The 12,734-nt window shown below is 46.5% G+C and overlaps 1 long non-coding RNA gene across 1 annotated transcript; it reads right to left on the reverse strand.

Annotated features, from left to right (window-relative positions):
* Positions 1-5,188: 5,188 nt before the first annotated feature.
* LOC105521710 lies at positions 5,189-6,485 on the reverse strand. The gene is made up of 2 exons (XR_001003309.1): positions 6,036-6,485; positions 5,189-5,325 (listed from the first exon to the last, which is right to left on the reverse strand). It is a non-coding gene; the product is annotated as an uncharacterized LOC105521710 (long non-coding RNA).
* Positions 6,486-12,734: the final 6,249 nt, after the last annotated feature.

Consider the following 12,734-nt stretch of genomic DNA (forward strand, 5'->3'; position numbering starts at 1 on the left):
AGCTTCCACTACTGGTTTCAGAGAACTTTCTGGCTCCTTCCTCAGGAACTTACTTTTAAATCAGCCGTGGAGACTTCAGACTCCAGGACTCTTAGCAAAGGGCGTGTGAAGCAGCATCTGTTTTGCTGCTGCTGTGGACTCTCAGCTCCCTTTGTTGTCTCCTTGCTCTTGGAAGCGCACATTAGCTCCCCTGACGTCTTAGCGGCCTGGGACTGAGGGAGGAGAATCGCTCTTTGAGAAACAGAGAACTTATCACTGGTTGAACAAACGAATGATGAAAGTCTCCTTGGTGGAGGAACAGCAGCATCTTTTAGCCATGCTTTCTCGGAGCCGTGCTGTCATGGGACATCCTAGCGTTCTTCCTCTTCCCCTGGGATTTCAAGAAGTTGTTTTTATTTATTTTATTTTTTAATGTTTTTCAGCTTAGCTGAGGATTAATTGACAAATAAAAAATAGTATATATTCAAGGTGTAGAATGTGATGTTTTGAGATACATATACATTGTAAAATGATTACCATAATCAAGCTAATTAACACATCCACCACCTTCCATTTGTGTGTGTGTGTATGTGTCGTGACAACACTTAAAATCTACTTTCTCAGCAAATCCCAAGTGTACAAGACCTTATTGTAAACGATAGTCACCACGCCGAACCTTGGTTCTCTAGAATTCATTCCTCTTATAATAGAAAGTTTATGCCCTTTGATCAACAGGTCCCCATCTGCCCATCCGCTGGACCCTGGCAACCTCTGTTCTATTCTCTGCTTTTGTGAATCAACATTTCTAGACTCCACATGTAAATGAGATCATGTGGTGTTTGTCTCTCTGCACCTGGCTTATTTCGCCTAACATAATGCCCTCCAGGTGCATCCACACTGTCACAAATGGGCAAGATCGTCTTCCTTTTTAAAACTGAATAATATTTCATGGTGTGTATGTGTGTGTGTATGTATATATACACACACACACACATATATATATATACACACACACACACACATACATATATCACAAAAGAACAATTTTTTTTCAGATGCAGTCTCACTCTGTCACCCAGGCTGGAGTGCAATGGTGTAATCTCAGCTCACTATAGCCTCCGCCTTCTGGGCTAAAGTGATTCTCCTGCCTCAGCCTCCTGAGTAGCTGGAACTACAGGCATGCACCACCACATCTGGTTAATTTTTGCATTTTTAGTAGAAATGGGGTTTCACCATGTTGGTCAGGCTGGTCTTGAACTCCCAGCCTCAGGTGATCCTCCTGCCTCGTCCTCCCAAAGTGCTGGGATTACAGACGTGAGCCACCACACCAACCAACAAGGACAATTTTTGTGTCAGCACAAAAACAGGACAGCGTGTTCTCTAATATTTTCCACAGTTATATGTTTAAGAAACAGGTTTTGTGTTTTGTTGAAAGATTGGAGAACAGTGATGAAACCATTAAATTTTGTTTGTAGATCATCTTGAGTGGTTTGACAGAATATTTTGTTCTGTACATGGACACTTGCTGTCAATGGACAAGATATTAGGGCTCCTATGAAATTCTCTGTACAGTTGAGATACATCCCTAAACAAATTCAGAGATGCAGAGAGAGAGAGGGATCAAAAGAGCTCACACCTGTCATCACAACACTTTGAAAGGCTGGAGGATCACTTGAACCCAGGAGACAGCCTAGTGAGACCCCATCTCCACAAATAAAAACAAAAACAGAAAAACAAAGCTGCCTTACAGACCTTCTGATTGGACAGATGGGAAAAGGGGCCCCTGTTGGGAGTGCAGAGCCCTATGCACCTGCAGCCCTGCAGTGGGGGAAGCTCTTGATTTAGGGGACCTCGCACATCATTTCTCCTGGTTAGTTCACCAGTTCTGCCCAGCCGCCAGTTCCCCTTGGTTCTTCCCTAAATCATTTCCAGGTATGTGTCTTCCAGAGTCTGTCACTATGGCATACAGACTCCGAACCTGCAAACACATAACAGGGCGCAGATATCTGTCCACGATGAAAGGGGCTTGCTTCTACCTACCACATTACTTCTTTCTTAAGACTGCCTCAGTAAGTGAGCCTGTATGGGCCATAGTCTGTGCTGTGATGCTGTGATATCAAGGACTGGTAGGCTGGTGTCTTAGCCATGTGGGCTGCTGGAACAAAATACTATAGACTGCGCGTCTCAGCTTAAACAACACACATTTATTTCTTGCCACTCTGGAGCCTGGAAGTTGGAGATCAAAGTGTCTGGCAAGGATCTGCTTTCTGCATCATAGACAGCCCTGCCTTCCTGTGGTGTCCTCACAGGGAGGAAGGGGTGAGGGAACTCTCATGGGTCCCTCTTTTAAGGGCACCAATTCCATCTGTGAGGGCCCCACCCTCATGACCTCATTGCCTCCCAAGGCCTGACTTCCTGATACCATCACTTTGGAGGTGAGGATTTTGACCTATGCATTTTGGAGGAAGACAAACATTCAGATCATGACTGGTGGTGTGGAACTGGGGTTCCTAGATTCAGGACAGCAAGGAGGCTCAGCAAGGCCTGAACTGAAATTGGCTTTCTTTTGATACCTGGATACCTCTAAATCCTTTGGCTCTGACTTAGTCAGGACTATCCAAGGAAATCCACCACACAGGAAGCCCTGGACTTCATTCTACTGATAAAAAGTGAGTACTTTTTAAAGTTTTCCTTCCGATGATGAAGGTCCCTCAAAGCCGTGACATTCTCCCAGCTCTCTACCAGCCTGGACTGTCTCACTTTTTATGCAAAAGGAAACTTCTGGCTCCCTTCTCAAAAGTAAGTTGTACCTGGACACAACAAGACACTGAATCAGGGCCTCACTCTCACCACAGCAACACCATGAAAGCTGCCTGGGATGGCAGGTCCCATGTGTACATAACCATGACCATGTTGGCCACAGCACCATGAGCATGGCATGGGTCACCCTCTTCCCTGTCTCCCCGCTGGACACCCACTCACCCTTTAGTGCCTGCAGAGAAGTTCCCCCAGGAGTCCGGGCCTGGGTCCCCGTGGCCCTGGAGGGTTTGTGGCGACGCCAACACAAGCTCTCTGTGACTGCCCACAAGGGTGTGTAGCCCACGCAGCCCTTCCGTGAGCTCTTGGAGTGGGGCTCATCCATCACTGCACCTGTAACACGGGACATCCTGCCCTGTAAACAGGAGACATAGGTTTAATAAGCATTGATTTCATTTAACAAGTTTGTATTGAGTAATCTCTGTGTACCTCAGTCCTAGGAATATGGCTGAAAAATGGTAAAAATGCATCCAGGCACTTGTAAATTGACATTTGAATCCCGTTTGCATTCTAATCAGTAAGTAAATGAATAAGCAAGTGAACAATTTCAAATACATTATGAAGAAAAACCAACAACATGATAGATGGGGATGGAGGGGATGGGTGGGAGCTGTTTTCGATGCAATATTTGGGGGTATGTTTCTCAGAGTCTGAGTGAGATGTGGGCAGAGAGAAGGAGCCATCCAAGTGGGAGATGAGAAAGGGTTTTCCTGCAGAGGGGCCCTCTAGAAACCCTGAGACAGTATTAGCTTGGGGTGCTCCAGAAACAGAAAGGATGTCAGTGTCCCTTGAGAGCTCAGTTGGGGAGTGGAGAGAGAGAGAGAGAGATGAGTTTATAGACAGAAAGCTTCACCCCTGCCTTCTTGGAGGTGCAGGGGGGATCTTGAGGGTCCAGGAAGAAGTGTGGGGCTTACTTGAAGAAAATGGGAAGCTGTGGAGGGTGATAAATGGGAGGGATATAATTTTTTTAGGTTTTGCAAAGGACATACTGGATGCAATGTATTAGGAGAGAAGAAGTTGACATGGATGGACATTTTTGAACTGATGTTAAAATAAAACATTTGATTCCTTTTTCTGTACCTTGATGAATGCAGATGAACATACCCACTGCATTAGTTCATTCTCGAATTGATATAAAAAAATACCTGGGACTGGGTAACTTACAAAGGAAAAGGTTTTATTGGCTCACAGTTCCGCAGGCTGTGCAGGAAGCGTAGCGGCTTCTGCTTCTACGGAGGCCTCAGGAAACTTACAGTCTCAGCAGAAGGCGAAGGAGAGGCTGGCACATCTTCCATGGCTGGAGCAGGAGGAAGACAGAGCAACGGGGGAGGTACCACACATTTTTAAACAACCAGATCTCACAAGAACTCACGACAGGGACGACAGCACCCAGGGGGATGGTGTTAAACCACGAGAAGCCGCCTCCACAAGAACTCAGGACAGGGACGACAGCACCCAGGGGGATGGTGTTAAACCACGAGAAGCCCCCCCATGGTCTCGTCACCTCCCACCAGGCCCACCTCCAGCACTGGGGATTACATTTCAGCACGAGATTCGGGTGGGGACACAGAGCCCACCACATCACCTCCACCTGTCTTGAAAGGCCGGGGCTCCCTCCCCAGCCCCACCTGAAGGCAAAGTTCTAGAACCACCCTGAGACAATGAGCCAGTCACTTCAAATTGAGCATGAATCGACGCCGCATCCAGAGCAAAGGAAATACATAAAGTGCCTAAGTGGGCCTAATGGACTCTTAGTAATCAAATCTATCATCATCTGTATACTTTCCGTATTATGGTGGGAACACTTTGTAGCCAGCCTAGCTCCCCTCCTGTTCCTGTTACAATTTTGTTCTTAGAATAAATTTACATCCGTCCCCTGGTGCCAGGGTTCAGGCTGTGTTGCACTTTTCATTATAAGCCATGTTTACCGAAGGTTTACAACTTGGCTGTAAAAACCAGTTGGCACCAAAACTGGAAACTTGGCATGAACAAATTGGCATAAACATTGGCCGGAAGCAGTTTTTCTATCTAAATCTGAGAAAAACAGACTAGGTCATTTTCAAGTTATTTGTGTTATTCATGCATAAATAAAATGAAGCTTGACATCTTCAAACAGTTGTTTGCTTTTGCACTCTTCAAAAATAGATTGGATCCAAGAAAAGTAACATTTGGTAAACAAATACTCCGTGACGGACTGTAAAAAAAACGTAAGGAAAAAAGAGTGGAGTGCAGTACACGAAATAGAAAGGGAAGACGGAAGGGTTTCAAAAGTCACTTGTGTCAGAAAGTAGAGTCAGGAAAGGTATTATTAGGTGATTCTGTGGTTTCTAGAGACAAATTTAGAGATTCCCCTGGACTCTAAATTAATAGTATAAATAAGCAGAAAACAAGCTTTCAAATAAAATACTTTTTTTGTTGAGATCTGAAGCACTCTTCATCTAAACACACAAGGTAACTAAATATATGATGTTCAGACAGGGAAGATCCAAGAGATTTCTAAATATGTTTTCTAACAGCAGTAGGCTTGGCCTGTAAAACAAACAAACAAAAAGTTCAAAAATTAGGGGAAGAAAAAAATGAAATATAAATGATATATTAAAACATGTTGGTTACAAACAACAGCATCAAAGCCTGAAGCCCCTCCCCCCTCATCTATGTATCGAATTAAGTTTAGAAATGCAACTTGTGGGTTTTGCATTCCAGCAGCCAGTAGCAGTTCTCTAAAGAGGGAAAGTGATGGTGCCGACCGTTCCCCCAAAGAATGCCTTTTTGGCAAATTTAAAAGTCAGCCTTGACGTCAAGTGACTCCTGAGAAGGCTCCGCGTTGAGTTCTGTGAAGCGTGGGCGGATCGGACTTTCACTCTCGAAACTCTGTCGGGGGATGACTACAGAGACAGTTTAGGGCAAAATAAAACCAAGCCAATTCAAACAGAAAGTAAAAATAAGTCAGAGAGGAAAGAATGTGGAGGATGGACCAGGCCTGCTGGGGCCTGCGTTCTGTAACAAGTACCGTTTGGGGAAGGAGTCGTTCCATAGACATGCTTTTTATTGATGCTCCTTCCTCACGGTTGTTAGCAGCAGTTAAATCCATATGGTTGTTCTTGGCAAAATGTATCTTGTCCTCTATTTGTAAAGTGTTGTTTCCCCAAACTATAGGCAGAGGAATAGAATTCTATCATCGGAAGTGGAAGGATCTTCCATCTGGGGATTTCACCCGAATGACACCCTTTGGTCCTTACCTGGCTCTTAGGATCAGCATCGTTCCATCCACGTGGTGATTCAAGCTAACAATTATCTTGGGACACATCTCAAAACTATTAACTCCCCAGAATGATCCACAGTGTTGATTCTCAGGTGGACACTCCCAGTGTTTCCTCCTTCGGAGAATGCTATGAAATCACTTGTTCACCCTAATATCAAGATTGTTCCAGCCGGGTGTGGTGGCTCACACCTGTAATCCCAGCACTTTGGGAGGCTGAGGTGGGCCGATTACCTGAGGCCAGGAGTTCGAGAGTAGCCTGAGCAACATGGCAAAACTCGGTCTCTACTAAAAATACAAAAATTAGCTGGGCATGGTGGCGCTTGCCTGTAATCCCAGCTACTCAGGAGGCTGTGACCAGAGAATCGCTTGATCCCAGGAGGCAGAGGTTGAAGTGAGCCAAGATCGCCCCGGTCTGGACGACAGAGCAAGACCCTGTTTCAAAAAAAGAAAAAAAGAAAAAAAGAGGATTGTTCCTATAGCACCTATAGCAATGCCAGGTCATTGAGGATTCCAGCTTGTCAGGTGCTTCCTGGATACGTTTTTACACCACAGAGAGTTCACTTCCACATTGAGAAGTATGAATAAACACATGTGATGACTCCATTGAGATTATTCTGTAGAGATGAACAAATTAAAGACCCAGGACACACTATCGGGGTTCCAGAGACCAGAGACAAAACAACTCAGCAATTAACAGGCCTCATAGAAACGAGACAGGGAACCCCTTAGCATTTCTGCAGAATTCGCCGTTATTTCTAAGTATATTCCCTCCAGGTGCACAGTTAGCTAATCTCACCAGTCCCATGGATTCCTTGAGGGACTGGTTTACACCTTATTTTTGTATTCAGCTCCTAACACGGTGCCTGACGCTCTCCAGGGCTTCAGTGAAATACTGATGCCATGATGTGGGTAAGTGTTCCTATCTGTAACTAGAGAGAGAGACAGGTGTTCTGGTTTTGTTTTCTTTTAACAGACTGGGGAAGAAAACTGTTTGGAGGCTAAAATAAAATTTGCACCGATCAGCATAAACGAGTGAGTTGTCTGGAACTGCCACATGGTAGATCTGAAATGCCATATCTACAGGGAGCAGGTGCCTGGTGAAGAGGGACTGTCTGGACACTGTGATCAGAGAGAACTGATGACTTCTACAGCAGTCTGCCTTTCAGCTCAATATTCCACCACCAATAGGCCTTGGGTTTCGGGGGGTTTAATGGGGCAGTCAGATGATTAGTGATGGAAACTCCAGGGGAAGTAAGGGTGGGAAGAAGTGTAGCTTGTAAAAATCTTCCCATCTTTTAGTCTTCAACTTACAACTGGGGAAAAGTATTACATTTTAAATCCAACCCAAAGAAAGGGAGGTTTGCGGCACTATTCACAATAGCAAAGACTTGGAATCAACCCAAATGTCCATCAGTGACAGACTGGATTAAGAAAATGTGGCACATATGCACCATGGAATACTATGCAGCCATAAAAAAGGATGAGTTTGCGTCCTTTGTAGGGACATGGATGCAGCTGAAAACCATCATTCTTAGCAAACTATCACAAGAACAGAAAACCAAACACCGCATGTTCTCACTCATAGCTGGGAACTGAACAATGAGATCACCTGGACTTGGGAAGGGGAACATCACACACCGGGGCCTATCATGGGGAGGGGAGAGGGGGGAGGGATTGCATTGGGAGTTATACCTGATATAAATGATGAATTGATGGGTGCTGACGAGTTGATGGGTGCAGCACACCAACATGGCACAAGTATACATATGTAACAAACCTGCACGTTATGCACTTGTACCCTAGAACTTAAAGTATAATAATAAAAAATAAAAATAAAAATAAAAATAAAAAAAAGAAAGGGAGGTTCATCAGAATCTCCAAGCCAAATGGGATCTACGACATTTTCCATTCAGGCAGACCAGATAGGCCTGGCGTAGCTTTCTACTCTGCTTCCCAGAGCTGTGCAACATGTGGTCCTTGGCCCATTCCTGCTGCATAAATGTGCATTCTTTGTATTGGAACCCAGAGTGTAGGGGCTAGTGGCTTTGACGGAGAATCAGGCTGGCCCTGCATCCATGTGAGACATTCCTGTTCTCTTCTTAAGGTTTCTTCGTTGTTACATAGTATCTTGGGAAATGAAACAGAAAGCTGACTGCAGTGTTAATTCTTGGAACTGGCATGAAAATGAAGAGGAGAAGTGACACAGCGAAACAGCTTATGTTTCTGAATCAAAGACCTGGATTCATTTTCTACCTCTGTACTCGCAGGATTTGTGCAAGACTTTGACCAATTACTTAACCCATCTGAGCCCCAAGAATCCTGACCATAAAATGAAGCTACTGCTTCCTACTTCCAGACAAGGTATGGATTGGCTGGGCGGGGAGGGGGCAGAAAACATTGTCCTGGAAGTCCTCTTTCTTTTCTGGTGCATATCCTCCCCTCCAGCAAACTCAGTGGACCGGACCTCCAAATGTATCCTGACTCCGAGCTGTGTGATTTCTTTTCCTTCCAAGCCACAGCCATCTCCATTCTGGATGGCATCCATGTGCTCCTAAAGCTCTCCTGCTTCCTCTCAGACTTCCCAACCATCCCTTCCCTGGGGCACCAACGGCGTGAACCTCATCACCTTATTCCTACTGAAGGCCCTACTTGGAGCCTTCCTAAGGCTCTGCAGACAAAAGAACCCATGAACACCCAAGCAGAGCCTGGGCCCTGCCTGGTTCTGGCCCCCTTCACCCCTCCCCTCTGCCCAGGCCCCACTCATCCTGGCCTTACCCCTTCAACCTCCCTGAAACGCACCAGACGTCCTCTGGCCCCCTCTGGCCCCAGCTTCCCCTGCCCCCAGCCCTTGCCACAGACCTCCCATGCCTGGCGCTCCCAATGTTTATTTCTCAGGTAAAATCTCTCCTCTTTAGAGACATGAGATTGAGCCTTGATCTTTCAAACCAAAGGAGCGTCCACACCTCTCTCCCCACCAAACGCTTTATCTGTTTCCTTTGTATCACTCACCTGAATTCTGTTTGTATTTGTCAGCGCCCCCAGAGTGAAAGTGCAGGGCCCTACATGAGCCCAGAAGGTGCTTTTTCCCGAAAGTCTGGGAGAGGAGAGGTTCCTGGAGACCCGTGAAGCCCACCTGCATGGGAGGTGATTCTCCTGCACCCGTCCCTGTGCTGCTCTCGGGGCCATGAAGCCACTGGACAACGATTAGACGATTGAGCTCATTATTATAAAATGATCACGTTTTTCTACTATAAACTTAGAGTAATATTCCAGTTTAGACAGAATGAAGAGCATCCAGAAAAGCTGAACAATGAGCCCCTAAGATGGGCCGTGATTCCAGCATATGGCTTGGGTGGTTGCATGGCAAGATGTGCACACAGACAAGCAATAGTGAATTGTGAACACCTCTGGCAAGTGCTCTGGCTGGACTGCATTTTCAGAGCTTTGTAAATTTCCTAATTCCTTTTGCATAATAGCATTAATGATGCGAGGAGGCCGGTTACATTTTCAGTCATACCTTATTGCATTTTAGAGGGAAATTATCTATTACGGTTGAATTTGCAAAGCTGGGTATTTCCAAAGGTCATGGGATTTGCGCCCCACAGCAGGAAAGGCACACCATAGAGCCAACTCTTTACTGCCTGTCTGAAGGGTGACTTGGTCTGTTACCTGGTTTTGGTGGCATCCCCAGGTTCACAGACTGCCTCACTTCCCCTTACTGGGTGTGCGGCCTGTGAACAGAGGGTGAAGACACACATGTAGTATCTCAGCCTTGAGACACCCTGCAGCAATGCCGGACAGGATGAGAGAGTTGTGGGCAGGAACAAGTCCAGCTGGGGATGCAGGAATAACTCTCAGGACATGACACAGTTTTCCATATCACAAAATAAAGCAGGAGAAAGCTGGCTTTGGGTGGCACAGTTTCCAAGGGGTCCAATCTGTTAAATGTAGAATGCTTCAGTCTTATTTCTTGGCAAAGTGTCGCACTTAAATTATTGAGTATCTGCTGTGCACCGTGTACTGGCCATCTGATCAGGTGTTTCATACATGTCCATGTTAACCCTCCCAGTAGTCTACAAGGTATTATGTTCCCTGAATAGGTTGGAGAACTCCAGCTCAGATCATGAGGCAGCCCACCCAAGAACAGCTGGTGGATGGCGATGTCAAGACTCAAACCCAAGCCTGTAGTTATCTGTGAAAAAGATGATGGAGGTGGTGAAAAGGATACTGAACATGTATACACACTGGTTATAAACATGATACATGAACTGGAGAAGCAGCAGTCCTGAGGTGGGCACTATTAAGGTGAAAGGTGGGACTCAACTCCGGAGGTGGGGACTCGGACTCTGGACGAGATTGAATACCTGCTATAACAAGGAAGAGGTGAAAGCAACTCTCCACAAGACACTCCCACCAGCGCCATGTCAGTTTACCATTGCTATGGCAACACCTGGGAGTTAAACACCCCATTCCATGGCAGCGACTTGATAACCCAGAAGTTACCATTCCTTTTCTAGAAATTTCTGCATAGTTGCCTTTTATTATTTATTTATTTATATATGTATTTATTTTTGAGAAGAAGTCTCGCTCTGTCGCCCAGGCTGGAGTGCAGTGGCATGATCTCGGCTCACTGCAAGCTCTGCCACCCGGGTTCACACCATTCTCCTGCCTCAGCCTCCCGAGTAGCTGGAACTACAGGTGCCCACCACCATGCCTGGCTAATTTTTTTGTACTTTTAGTAGAGACAGGATTTCACCATGTTAGCCAGGATGGTCTCCATCTCCTGACCTTGTGATCCGCCTGCCTTGGCCTCCCAAAGTGCTGGGATTGCAGGTGTGAGCCACCATGCCCGGCCTCGCAGTTGCCTTTTAATTTGCTTGTAATTAAGATGAGTAAAAATGTCCGGGCACGGTGGCTCACACCTGTAATCCCAGCAATCTGGGAGCCCGAAGTGGGTGGATCACTTGAGGCCAGAAGTTCGAGACCAGCCTGACCAACATGGCAAAACCCCATCTCTACTAAAAACACAAAAATTAGCTGGGCTTGGCAGCATGTGCCTGTAATTCCAGCTACTCAGGAGGCTGAGGCGGAGGTTGCAGTGAGCTGAGATGGTGCCACTGCACTCCAGGCTGAGAGACAGAGTGAGACTGGGTAAAAATATGACTGCAGAACTGTCCTGAGCTGCTCCTCTCAGTGCCCTACCTAGTGGGTAGCCCTGCTCTGTGGGGGCATTGTGGAGACGCAGCAGTGGCGCCTCAGTAAAGCTGCTTTCTTCCGCCACCAGCTCATCTGGTATTCTCTCCAGAGCAAAACCAACAACCTTCCCGGGCTAACCCTCAACTGGGGACTTGATACAGTTTGGCTGTGTCTTCACCCAAATATCATCTTGAATTGTAGCTCCCATAATTCCCAAGTGTTGTGAGAAAGACCTGTTGGGAGATAATTAAATCGTGGGGCCAGTTTCCCCCATAATGTTTTTGTCTTAGTAATACGTCTCATGAGAGCTGATGGTTTTATAAGGGGTTCTGCCTTTCTCACGGCTCTCGTTCTCTCTTGCCTGCTACCATGTAAAATGTACCTTTTGCTTTCCACCGTGATTGTGAGGCCTCCCCAGCCACTAGGAAACTATGAGTCTATTAAACTGTGAAACTGTGAGTCTATTAAACCTCTTTTCCTATATAAATTACTCAGTCTCGATTATGTCTTTATCAGCAGTGTGGAAATGGCTTCCCTGCCCCGCATCACTACTGTTTTCCCTGTTTTACAGGTAAGAAAACTGGGCTCACCGAGGCCCAGATCACAGCATCAGAAAGCAATGGTGTCTGATTAAAGTCCATTGTCTGTGCAGCCCCGGGTAGCAGGCATCTCCCACACCACAGTCCTGTCCCCACAGGCCTGGCACGGTGCCTCAGGACACCTGTAAACACCACGTTTCCTGGAGAAGCCTAGTCATGGCCCTCTGGGATGCATGATAAGATTTTGTATGAGCTAAATACTCACAAAAAGAGCCCAAGGATCGCCACCTGGCAAAGCTAAGACAGATGTTCATCTTCCCTCTCATCTGAGCCAGGCAGCCCAGCAGGAGTGAGTAAGTGGAGTGGCATGACTCTGAGTGCTTGGAGAAAAGGGCCAGGCCCGCCACTGGGGGTCTCCACAAGTGAACCGAAAACCTACTCTCCTCATCTGTTTTGTGTTGCTTAGAATTGAGAAGAAATAAAACGTATTTCTTACGGTTATGGAGGCTGAGAAGTCCAAGATTGAAGGGCCACATCTGTTGAGGGCCTCCTTCTTGGTGGGGCCTCTCCGCAGAGTCCCAGGATTGAACGGTACATCACATGATGAGGGGCCTGAGAGTGTTAATGTGTTAGCTCTGGTCTCTCTTCCTCTTCTTACACAGCCACCAGTTCCCCACTCATGATAGCCCATTAATCCATTAGCCCATGAAAGTGTTAATCCACTGGCCAGGTGCGGTGGCTCATGCCTGTAATCCCAGCACTCTGGGAGGCTGAGGTAGACAGATTGCCTGAGGTCAGGAGTTCGAGACCAGCCTGGCCAACATGGTGAAACTCCATCTCCACAAAAATACAAAAATTAGCCAGGCATGATGGCAGGTGCCTACAATCCCAGCTACTCGGGAGGCTGAGGCAGAAGAATTGCTTGAAACTGGAAGATGGAG

This window comes from Colobus angolensis, unplaced genomic scaffold (genome assembly GCF_000951035.1).
Source record: "Colobus angolensis palliatus isolate OR3802 unplaced genomic scaffold, Cang.pa_1.0 Scaffold405, whole genome shotgun sequence".
Taxonomy (NCBI): Eukaryota; Metazoa; Chordata; class Mammalia; order Primates; family Cercopithecidae; genus Colobus; species Colobus angolensis.